Source organism: Palaemon carinicauda, chromosome 2 (assembly GCF_036898095.1).
Source record: "Palaemon carinicauda isolate YSFRI2023 chromosome 2, ASM3689809v2, whole genome shotgun sequence".
NCBI lineage: Eukaryota > Metazoa > Arthropoda > Malacostraca > Decapoda > Palaemonidae > Palaemon > Palaemon carinicauda.
The window spans coordinates 48,050,220-48,062,631 of NC_090726.1; positions in this window are offsets into that span (position 1 = coordinate 48,050,220).

Consider the following 12,412-nt stretch of genomic DNA (forward strand, 5'->3'; position numbering starts at 1 on the left):
AAACTATGTTAATTTTCAGAGATGGCTTATAATTGTTTATTTCCACAGAAATCTATTGTAAACATAATAAATTTAGTTAGTACTTAGCATACTTAACATGAAGAGGTATAATTCTATCAACATTACTCGTATGGGCTTGTAAAAATTAGTTATTTTCAAGGTAAAACTTCATTAAAACAACTTGAAAAAAATTTAAAACAGTAAATATGTATAAAGACAACCGATTTATTAGATCCTGGGTTGTCTGTTATCATCAAGTTAGCAAGAATGAGTTAATTTAGCACTTCAGGAGAAATGGTAATATTACTTATTAGGTAAATTTCCAAGATGGAAATATAAACTATGTATTTTGTGATGTAAAGGAAAATGCTAACCACTTTATTATTATTATTATTATTATTACTATCCAAGCTACAACCCTAGTTGAAAAAGCAAGATGCTATAAGCCCAGGGGCTCCAACAGGTAAAAATAGCCCAGTGAGGAAAGTAAATAAGGAAATAAATAAATGAAGAGAACAAATTAACAATAAATCATTCTAAAATAAGAAACAACGTTTAGTGATATAAGAATAAAAGCAATTGAGCTCCAACAACCATACGAAGAAGATAGTGCACAAACAGTTGGAAAATTCCTTTTTTGGTGAAGAAAATATTGAAAATAAGAAAAGAGTACTACAACAAATGTGGAAGAAAAGAGAAAAACTGGTGAAAATAAGGAACACACAAAACTAAAAGACACAGAGGCGCCGTTGAATCTGATCTGATCTGTTTGTAGTAGGTGTCAGGGTTGCCAGATTGGCCTTTATTTCAAGACCGAAAAACCTTAAATTTGGCCTTTTTGAAATTGGTTAGCCTTAAGTAACATAATGAAAAAAGTCAGCCTTAAATACTGTATTTTTGGCCTTTTGTCTAACAAAGGGTGGCCTTTTAAAGCTGTGGTAGATTAATAGTTGGCCTTTTCTCGTTTAGAAAACCTGGCAACTCTGGTAGGTGTGTGTGTCTCATGATTCTCATCTGCTTACCTAGTGATTATATTATTTGTGCCGATTCCCCTAACTCCCATGTTACCAGAAGTATTTTAGCATTTTGGACACATCTAAACAGGTATGATGAAGTTAATCATGTGTTTCCTATGTTACAAATTGGTATTTGCAAAGGCCTCAGAGCATGTCATACCCTTCTTTTAATCTCCATTACCTTCTCATCTGCCTACCTAGTGATTATATTATTTGTGCCGATTCCCCTAACTCCCGTGTTACTAGAAGTATTTTAACATTTTGGCCACATCTAAACAGGTATGATAAAGTTAATCATGTGTTTCTTATGTTACAAATTGGTTTTTGCAAAGGCCTCAGAGCATGTGATAGCCTACCCTTCTTCTAATCTCCAATGCTGTACAGAAATCCCTGATTGTGACCAATAAGTTCGTATGATTGGCCTTGATTGTAGTTCTGCCTTTGTGTTTATCAATCATGAAGGCGTTGTTATCAAACTCAATCAGTTGGGAGTAGGTGGGTGATTTACTTGAATGATTATTGAAGTTTTAAGTAATAGATCACAAAGTTAAAAAATGCCAATCAGACAATGGCTAGGTTAAGTAGAATTTGGGAATCAAATCACCTGAAATTACATATAAAAATCAAACTATATATCAGTTTAGTGAGATTGGTGTTACTATATGGACATGAGTCATGGCATGACAATGAAACAATCTCCAATGGATTTAGTAGATTTGAAAACAAAGCCCTCAGAAGGATATTGGGAGTTAAATGGCAGGACAGGATTAAAAATGAAACTATGAGAGATTACTCGAGTACCATATGTGGAGGAGATCGTGAGGAGGGGTAGATGGAGATGTTTTGGGCATGCTCTTTGCTCTCCCCAAGAGACATTAGGGTATTATTGTAGTGTATTACAGGGCAATGTAACCTAGGGAAAAAGCTACTTTTTCTTATAGAAAAAATTACGCTCTTCGAAAATGACACTCGTTCCCGTCGCAAATGAATAGTTTCAGCAATATATATATCTATATCCGAGATTAGTTCACCAAACTTACAGCTGGGCTCCACAAGGCACTAGAAGAGTTAGAAGATCCAGGCCTACATGACTGAGGACTATGAAGCGTGAAGTAGGAGGTGATGAATGGAGAAGTATTGAATTAAAAGCTCAATATAGAGGTGACTGGCGAAATCTAACTGAGGGCCTTTTCGACAATAGTCGTAGGAGGAGATTATGATTCGATTACAAAGGGTTGTTGTTGGTGTGGACCGTAGTGAGTGTAGGACGATAGGAATGTGATATCTGGTGTTCCTTAGGGTAGTGTTCTTGGCCTATTACCTTTCATACTATATAGACACAATTATGTGGTTTAGCCTAGAAAATAGTGAGTATAGGACGATAGGAATGTGATATCTGGTGTTCCTTAGGGTAGTGTTCTTGGCCTATTACCTTTCATACTATATAGACATGATTATGTGGTTTAGCCTAGAAAATAGTAAGTATAGGACGATAGGAATGTGATATCTGGTGTCCCTTAGGGTAGTGTTCTTGGCCTATTACTTTTCATACTATATAGACATGATTATGTGGATTAGCCTAGACAACAGTGAGTATAGGACGATAGGAATGAGATATCTGGTGTTCCTTAGGGTAGTGTTCTTGGCCTATTACCTTTCATACTATATAGACATGATTATGTGGTTTAGCCTAGAAAATAAGCTCGTTGCATATGAAAATGATGCTATTCTCTTTGCTCAGTTCCATCTCCCGAATGTTGTTCTGGTGTTGTTGAATCCTATAATAGAAATGTAGCTAAAATTAATCATCATCATCTCCTCCTGCGCCTATTGACACAAAGGGGCTCCGTTAGATTTTGCCAGTCTCGTCTATCTTGAGCTTTTAAAGGCATACTTCTCCATTCCTCTTCTCCTACTTCGATCTTCATAGTCCTCGGCCATGTAGGACTGGGTCTTCCAACTCTTTTAAGATTAATGCATGATGCAAATTATGGGGCATGAAGTTTAACCGTAACCAAACTCAAAGTATGTAAGAAGGTCAACGACAGTGCATGGCACCTCAACATCAAGATTTCTCATTGATAATGTTCCTGTAACTCAATAAGACTCCTTTAAAATTTTGGGCGTGTGTCTAGATTGTAAATTTACTTTTGAGAAACATTCGGTCCGTGTGTTCTTCAGTTGCACAACAATGGGTTTATTGAGAAAGTCTTTCAAGATTTTCGGTGACCAATCTATTCTGAAGAAGTTTTTTAATTCATTCATTATGCTATGTTTTGAATATTGTTCTCCTGTCTAGTCTTCAGATATATACTGAATTTCATCTTAATTTGTTAGATAAAAACTTGCGGTCTGTTAAAATTCTTATTCTTGATCTCGTTGTTAGTCTCTAGCACCATCGTTCAATTAGTTCTTTATGCATGTTACATAAGATTTTTGGGCTCGGGCCATGTCGTCCTGAAGGAAGTTCCTTCATAGTAGCTTCCTAGGTTATATTTAACTACAGTGATATATCCCAGAGAATTTTGCTTAAGGTATCCAGAATTCTAACTCCTGGCGCGAATATCCCTGGCTTTCACCTTATGGGATATCGCATAGTATCAGCGGACGTATTCTTGACACGCCACATAGCTATCTACACCCCTGATAGCGTTTATGCTTCGAGAGGGGAAAGTGGCAAGAATTGTAGGTGGGCCGTTATTAAAGCAACGCTCCTACACGTATTATAGTTGGGCGCCAGTATGACGTCACGTCCCGGCGCCAGTATGACGTCATGTCCCGGTGCCATCTTGTCATTCTTTCTCTAGGACGACATGGCTACTTCACCCAAAAATAGATTTTTCGCTTCGCTCAAAATCCTTTTTTTCATAATTCTGACCATCCTTTGTATTCAGATCTTCCAAGACTGTACCATCCTGTATGTAGTAGGCTACTAGTTATACAGTGAATTCTAACAGTCATGCCTTCTCCATCATAATGTTCAATATTAAACAGTTTTCAATATTAATCTTACCCGATAATCATGTAGCTGTCAACTCTGTTGCCGACAGAAATCTACGGTCGGGATACGCCAGCGATCGCTATACAGGTGGGGGTGAACACCACAGCGCCATCTGTGGTCAGGTACTCCAGTACTTCTTGTCAACACCACCTCAATTTTTCCTCTGTCGTGCCTCCGGCTAGACCTACATGGATACGCTGTTGATTCTGGAGTTATTGCTCACGATTTGGTGATGTATTTGCTCTAGAGTTTAGCCTTCGCTATTCAGGAAGCTATTTCATTAGCTTAGCAAGTTTTTGGAATTAATTTGATTTAATTTTTGATTTAATTTTGGTACGAAGAGAGTATGAACTCTCTTTCACTTTTAAATGGCCGACCCTTCCCTTAGACGGAAGTGTTGGTGTCGAAGAGAGTATAGACTCTCTTAATTTTGCTTAACAAAGTTATAGATTTATTTTATATCTCTCCGCCTTTTATAGGCCTCTTTGTTTAACTTCCTTTTATTATAAACTTATTAAAATTAATTTTTATATTTGTTTATATTCGACCTTTCCTAATAGTAGGCGGTCTTTTCTTGGAACCGAAGTTAATTAACATTGAGCCCGTCATTTCGTTTTTACCTGTTAACATATTATGCTATTTTAATGTTTTTGAAAGAATTTCTTTGATAGTCTTGTACTGTTTTCAAAGTTGAACTAACGTTTTGTTTTGTCTCTGCAGTTGTTGACGTTCAGAACGTTCAACTTGCGCTCTATCGTTACGATAGAGAGAGAGTCTATCACGGTGTCACGTTGCAGTAAGAGTAAACCGATTCTAGCGTTTTGTTCATTCTTTCTTAGCTTAAATGGTTTTAATTCTAATAAAGGAACGTTTTATTTGGGAAATCTTTCAGTTTTTTCCTTTAACAATAATATGTTTTAACGATATATATAATTGGGCTCTTCTCTCAGGTGCTAAGTCAAGAGAGAGAGAGAGAGAGATAGAGACGGAGGGAGAAAGAGGAGGATAAACGTTTCGTTCAAGCGGGTAACGTTATTATCGTTTTTGCTCTTCTCCCTAGTCTCTTTAGGGGAAGAAGGTAAACGTTTCTAGAGTTTTATTCTTGTTCTCAGGCTTTATGCGGTGAGAGATTTTAAACGTAGTTTATTTGATCTAGTGTTTAGTCTCTTTTCCAGCCACTGAATTATTTATCTTTCATTATGTTTTTCTGTTACATTGTAATACTGTTTTCGCAATTACTAACTTTTAATGAAGGATAGAATTGCGTGTTTCAGGTACAAACCACTTAAAGTTTCGAGTTCAGTGAAATAAGTGCAAACAGAAAATCAAAAGTGATAAAGTGATAAGCGCAAAGTGTTACAGTGTTGCGTTCGATGGTTCGTCTGTTCGTGCCAGTTGTTCGCCTAGTCTGGGACCTCTTACAAGCTCCCAAGCCCAGGGGAGAAGTAATGTCGAAGGACTTATGGGTTCAGCAGGCCTTGATCGACGAACAGACGTTTCCCTCCGTGGTTTCGGGTGTTACCAACTCACGCAGCCGACGTGATCACCCCACCCACACAAAGACGAGAGAGCCCTTTTATTCCTCGTCTGCGGAAGAGGTTTCTCGCAGAAACCATGGACCAAATCTTGCAGCTTTTAAGTGCAAGTCGGTCCCTTCCGCGCAAGTCCAACTCCTAGGTGGTGCCATTAGCACTGGGTCAGTTCGGACTTGCTGCAGTACGACAACTGCACACCTCCCAGAGAGGCAAGGTGGTATCGCAACAGACAGTAACTCCGTATGTTGCCGCACCAGCTGTTTTAGACCCTCAGTTTCAACGGACAGTAGCTCCGTTTGTTGTTGTCTTTCTTAAACTCTAGTGGTCTATGCTGCTGACAATGCAGTCTCAGCTTGCGGTGTTGATGCAGGAGTTTCAGGCAGAGAAGGTTAGCACACCTCCTCCTGCGAGCGCTCATGAGGCAGCCGCCTCAACTCCACCTCTGCGCAGTCCACCCTGCCAGACGTATGATGTTGAGGTTCCTCAACCTACCTCCACGCGTGAGCTGCCGCATTGGGAGTTGCCAGATACCAGCGCTGTGCAGCAACCTCCACTTTCCTTGAGGCAGGAGCCTCTTGCTATGCGGCAACCTCCTCAACACTTGAGGCAGGAGCCTTATGCTTTGCAGCAACCTCCTCTACCCTTGAGGCAGGAGCTTCATGTGTTGCGACAACCTCCTCCATCCTCGAGGCAGCAACCTCTTGCGTTGCGGCAACCTCCACCATCCTTGAGGCAGCAACCTCAACTCTTGCGGCAGCCACCTCCACTCTTGAGGCAAGAACCTCAACTCTTGAGGCAAGAGCCTCAACTCTTGAGGAACCTCATGCTATGAGGCAGCCGCCTCAACGCATGCAGCAACCGCATTCTTCACAGCATGAGCCTCTCTCTGCGCAGCTACCTCCTCAACCCTTGAGGCAGACGCAACTCTTGAGGCAGGAACCTCACAGGAGCCTCATGCTATGCGGCATCCTCCTCAAACCATGAGGCAGGAGCCTCATGCTATGCGGCATCCTCCTCAACCCATGAGGCAGGAGCCTCATGCTATGCGACATCCTCCTCTACCCATGAGGCAGCCTCATGCTATGTGGCATCCTCCTCAACCCATGAGGCAGGAGCCTCATGCTATGCGGCATCCTCCTCAACCCATGAGGCAGGAGTCTCATGCTATGAGGAGCCTCATGCTATGAGGAGCCTCATGCTATGCAGCATCCTCCTCAAACCATGAGGCAGGAGCCTCATGCTATGCGGCAACCGCCTCAACTCATGAGGCAGGAGCCTCATACTATGCGGCATCCTCCTCAACACATGCGGCATAAGCCTCATCCCTTGCAGCTTGAGCCTCATCCCATGCAGCATGAGCCTCATACCATGCAGCATGAGCCTCATCCCATGCAGCATGAGCCTCATCCCATGCAGCATGAGCCTCATCCCATGCAGCATAAGCCGCACGCCATGCAACATGCTCTGCTTACCTTACAGCATGCTCTACATACAGCATGCTCTGCATACAGCATGCTCTGCATACCTTACCGCATGCTTCTCAGTCACACATCTTTGGTTGTTGCCAACTCACTAGACTGTCAAGCAGTTTCATTACGTTGCCTTCTAGTCTGCTGCTTTTGCACCAGTGAAACCCTCACTGAGAGAACTTAGCTTTTCTCGGATATGGTTCCTGTAGATGAGAAAGTGCTATTCTCCCTCCTTCTGATATTCCCTTGAGGACTCTGTCATTTGGAGAGGAGCCTTTAGCTGCTTAGCCTCCTATGGACTTTTATTTAAGCATAACATGCTTCCAGGGAGGGTAATGGTTCCACTTCAGTCGCTAACCCCGTCTGTTACCACACCTGCTCCCATAGACCTTGAGCTGTGTTGCAAGACATGCAGTCCAAGCTTAGTCCTTGTTAGAGGATTTTTTGTTTACGGAGTCAGTGTGTCACTGGGAAGACGTTCAACAACCAGCAGAAGTGACTTGTTGTGACGCAGTGCGGCAACCTCAGCAACCCGATAAGGAGTTGTCTGTACGACCCAGACAGTCTAGACAGCTTCGGGTTGTCACTGTACTTCCTCGCTTCCCCACGGTTGACAGTTCACAGTCTGTGCAGCAGTACCATGATCTTGTGTCCGGCTCCGTCAGACGACTAGCTTTTAAGAGCTCCCACAAGTCGTCGCTGTCTGGAGATTCTCAGATGGACTATGGATCTGACCAAGGAACTGGGGCTCCTGGTCAATTTTGAGGAGTCCCAGCTCCTCCCATCCCAGACCATTGTCTACCTGGGTATGGATCTTCAGAGTCGAGCTTTTCGGGCTTTTCCGTCGGCCCCAAAGATCTACTAAGCCCTAGATTGCATCCAGAGCATGCTGAGAAGGAACCAATGCTCAGTCAGGTAGTGGATGAGTCTAACAGGGACACTTTCATCGCTGGCCCTGTTCATCGAGTTAGGGAGACCCCACCTCCGCCCCCTTTAGTATCATCTAGCGGCTCACTGGATAAAGGACATGACGCTAGAGACGATCTCAGTTCCTGTTTCCGAAGAGAGGAGGTCTACTCTCACGTGGTGAAAGAACAGCTTTCTTCTCAAGGAAGTCTACCTTTGGCTGTTCAGAAACCCGACCGCCGTCTCTTCTCTGACGCATCAGACACGGGCTGGGGTGCGACTTTGGACGGACAGGAATGCTCGGGAACATGGAATCAGGAGCTAAGGACACTTCACATCTATTGCAAGGAGCTGTTGGCGGTTCATCTGGCCTTGATAAACTTCAAGTCCCTCCAACTTAACAAGGTGGTGGAGGTGGACTCTGACAACACCACAGCCTTGGCTTACATCTCCAAGCAGGGAGGGACTCATTCGTGGAAGTTGTTCTAGATCACAAGGGACCTCCTCATCTGGTTAAAAGATCGAAAGCTCACGCTGGTAACGAGGTTCATTCAGGGCGATATGAATGTCATGGCTGATCGCCTTAGCCGGAAGGGTCAGGTCATCCCCACAGAGTGGACCCTTCACAAGAATGTTTGCAGCAGACTTTGGGCCCTGTGGGGTCAGCCAACCATAGATCTGTTCGCTACCTCGATAACCTAGAGGCTCCCGTTGTATTGTTCTCCGATTCCAGACCCAGCAGCAGTTCACGTGGATGCTTTTCTGCTGGATTGGTCCCATCTCGACCTGTATGCATTCCCGCCGTTCAAGATTGTCAACAGGGTACTTCAGAAGTTCGCCTTTCGCAAAGGGACACGGCTGACGTTGGTTGGCTCCGCTCTGGCCCGCGAGAGAATGGTTCATAGAGGTACTGCAATGGCTGGTCGACATTCCCAGGACTCTTCCTCTAGGAGTGGACCTTCTACGTCTACCTCACGTAAAGAAGGTACATCCAAACCTCCACGCTCTTCGTCTGACTGCCTTCAGACTTTCGAAAGACTCTCAAGAGCTAGGGGCTTTTCGAAGGAGGCAGCCAGAGCGATTGCCAGAGCAAGGAGGACATCCACTCTCAGAGTCTATCAGTCTAAAGGGGAAGTCTTCCGAAGCTGGTACAAGGCCAATGCAGTTTCCTCATCCAGTACCACTGTAACCCAGATTGCTGACTTCCTGTTACATCTAAGGAACGTAAGATCCCTTTCAGCTCCTACGATTAAGGGTTACAGAAGTATGTTGGCAGCGGTTTTCCGCCACAGAGGCTTGGATCTTTCCACCAACAAAGATCTACAGGACCTCCTTAGGTCTTTTAAGACCTCAAAGGAATGTCGGTTGTCCACTCCAGGCTGGAATCTAGACGTGGTCCTAAGGTTCCTTATGTCATCAAGATTTGAACCTCTCCAATCAGCCTCTTTTAAGGACCTCACATTAAAAACTCTTTTCCTCGTGTGCTTGACAACAGCTAAAAGAGTAAGTGAGATCCACGCCTTCAGCAGGAACATAGTTTTCACATCTGAAACGGCTACATGTTCCTTGCAGCTCGGTTTTTTGCTAAAACGAGCTTCCTTCACGTCCTTGGCCTAAGTCGTTCGAGATCCCAAGCCTGTCCAACTTGGTGGGGGATGAACTGGAGAGAGTACTTTGCCCAGTTAGAGCTCTTAGGTACTATCTAAAAAGGTCATAACCTTTACGAGGACAATCAGAAGCCTTATGGTGTGCTATCAAGAAGCCTTCTCTTCCAAGGTCTAAGAACTCAGTTTCTTACCTATTCAGGCTCCTGATTAGGGAAGCACATTCTCATCTGAAGGAAGAAGACCTTGCTTTGCTGAAGGTAAGGACACATGAAGTGAGAGCTGTGGCTACTTCAGTGGCCCTCAAACAGAACCGTTCTCTGCAGAGTGTTATGGATGCAACCTATTGGAGAAGCAAGTCAGTGTTCGCATCATTCTATCTCAAAGATGTCCAGTCTCTTTACGAGAACTGCTACACCCTGGGACCATTCGTAGCAACGAATGCAGTAGTAGGCGGGGGCTCAGCCACTACATTCCCATAATCCCATAACCTTTTTAACCTTTCTCTTGAATACTTTTTATGGGTTGTACGGTCGGCTAAGAAGCCTTCCACATCCTTGTTGATTTGGCGGGTGGTCAATTCTTTCTTGAGAAGCGCCGAGGTTAAAGGTTGTGATGAGGTCCTTTAGTATGGGTTGCAGCCCTTTATACTTCAGCACCTAAGAGTCGTTCAGCATCCTAAGAGGACCGCTACGCTCAGTAAGGAAGACGTACTTAATAAAGGCAGAGTAATGGTTCAAGTCGTCTTCCTTACCAGGTACTTATTTATTTTATGTTATTTTTGAATAACTAATAAAATAAAATACGGGATACTTAGCTTCTTTGTTAACATGTATGCTGGTCTCCACCCACCACCCTGGGTGTGAATCAGCTACATGATTATCGGGTAAGATTAATATTGAAAAATGTTATTTTCATTAGTAAAATAAATTTTTGAATATACTTACCCGATAATCATGATTTAATTGACCCACCCTTCCTCCCCATAGAGAACCAGTGGACCGAGGAAAAAATTGAGGTGGTGTTGACAAGAAGTACTGGAGTACCTGACCACAGATGGCGCTGTGGTGTTCACCCCCACCTGTATAGCGATCGCTGGCGTATCCCGACCGTAGATTTCTGTCGGCAACAGAGTTGACAGCTACATGATTATCGGGTAAGTATATTCAAAAATTTATTTTACTAATGAAAATAACATTTTTGTAGACGTTTTATCCCACTTGTGACCAGATTGTGGAATGATCTTCGTAATCGGGTAGTTAAATTGGTTGAACAGCTCAAACTTACAGCAGATGTTTATGTGTTGAACAGGCATACATAAGTCTCTTTTTATAGTTTAGGCCTATATATGAAATGTGTTTTAATCTTGTTATACTGTTTTTTTTTTAATATTTTATTTTAATAGTTCATTACTTCTCAAATGGTTTATTTATTTCCTTTCCTCACTGGGCTATTTTTCCCTGCTGGGGCCCATGGGCTTATAGTATCCTGCTTTTTCAATTAGGGTTGTAGCTTAGCAAGTAATAACAGTGATGATAATAATAATACATACATACATACATACATACATATACTAAGGCACTTCCCCCAATTTTGGGGGATAGCCGACATCAACAAAGAAACAAAAACAAAAAGGGGACCTCTACTCTCTACGTTCCTCCCAGCCTAACAAGGGACTCAACCGAGTTCAGCTGGTACTGGTAGGGTGTCACAGCCCACCCTCCCACATTATCCACCACAGATGAAGTTTCATAATGCTGAATCCCCTACTGCTGCTACCTCCGCGGTCATCTAAGGCATCGTAGGCAGCAGCAGGGCCTACCGGAACTGCGTCACAATCGCTCGCCATTCATTCCTATTTCTAGCACGCTCTCTTGCCTCGCTCACATCTATCCTCCTATCACCCAGAGCTTCCTTCACTCCATCCATCCACCCAAACCTTGGCCTTCCTCTCGTACTTCTCCCATCAACTCTTGCATTCATCACCTTCTTTAGCAGACAGCCATTTTCCATTCTCTCAACATGGCCAAACCACCTCAACACATTCATATCCACTCTAACTGCTAACTCATTTCTTACACACGTTTTCACCCTCACCACTTCGTTCCTAACCCTATCTACTCGAGATACACCAGCCATACTCCTTAGACACTTCATCTCAAACACATTCAATTTCTGTCTCTCCATCACTTTCATTCCCCACAACTCCGATCCATACATCACAGTTGGTACAATCACTTTTCATATAGAACTCTCTTTACATTCATGCCCAACCGTCTATTTTTTACTACTCCCTTAACTGCCCCCAACACTTTGCAACCTTCATTGACTCTCTGACGTACATCTGCTTCCACTCCACCATTTGCTGCAACAACAGACCCCAAGTACTTAAACTGATCCACCTCCTCAAGTAACTCTCCATTCAACATGACATTCAACCTTGCACCACCTTCCCTTCTCGTACATCTCATAACCTTACTCTTACCCACATTAACTCTCAACTTCCCTCTCTCACACACTCTTCCAAATTTTGTCACTAATCGTCCAAGCTTCTCTTCTGTGTCTGCAACCAGTACAGTATCATCCACTAACAAAAACTGATTTACCTCCCATTTATGGTCATTCTCGTCTACCAGTTTTAATCCTCGTCCAAGCACTCGAGCATTCACCTCTCTCACCACTCCATCAACATACAAGTTAAACAACCACGGCGACATCACACATCCCTGTCTCAGCCCCACTCTCACCGGAAACCAATCACTCACTTCATTTCCTATCGTAACACATGCTTTACTACCTTTGTAGAAACTTTTCACTGCTTGCAACAATCTTCCACCAACTCCATATAACCTCATCACATTCCACATTGCTTCCCTATCAA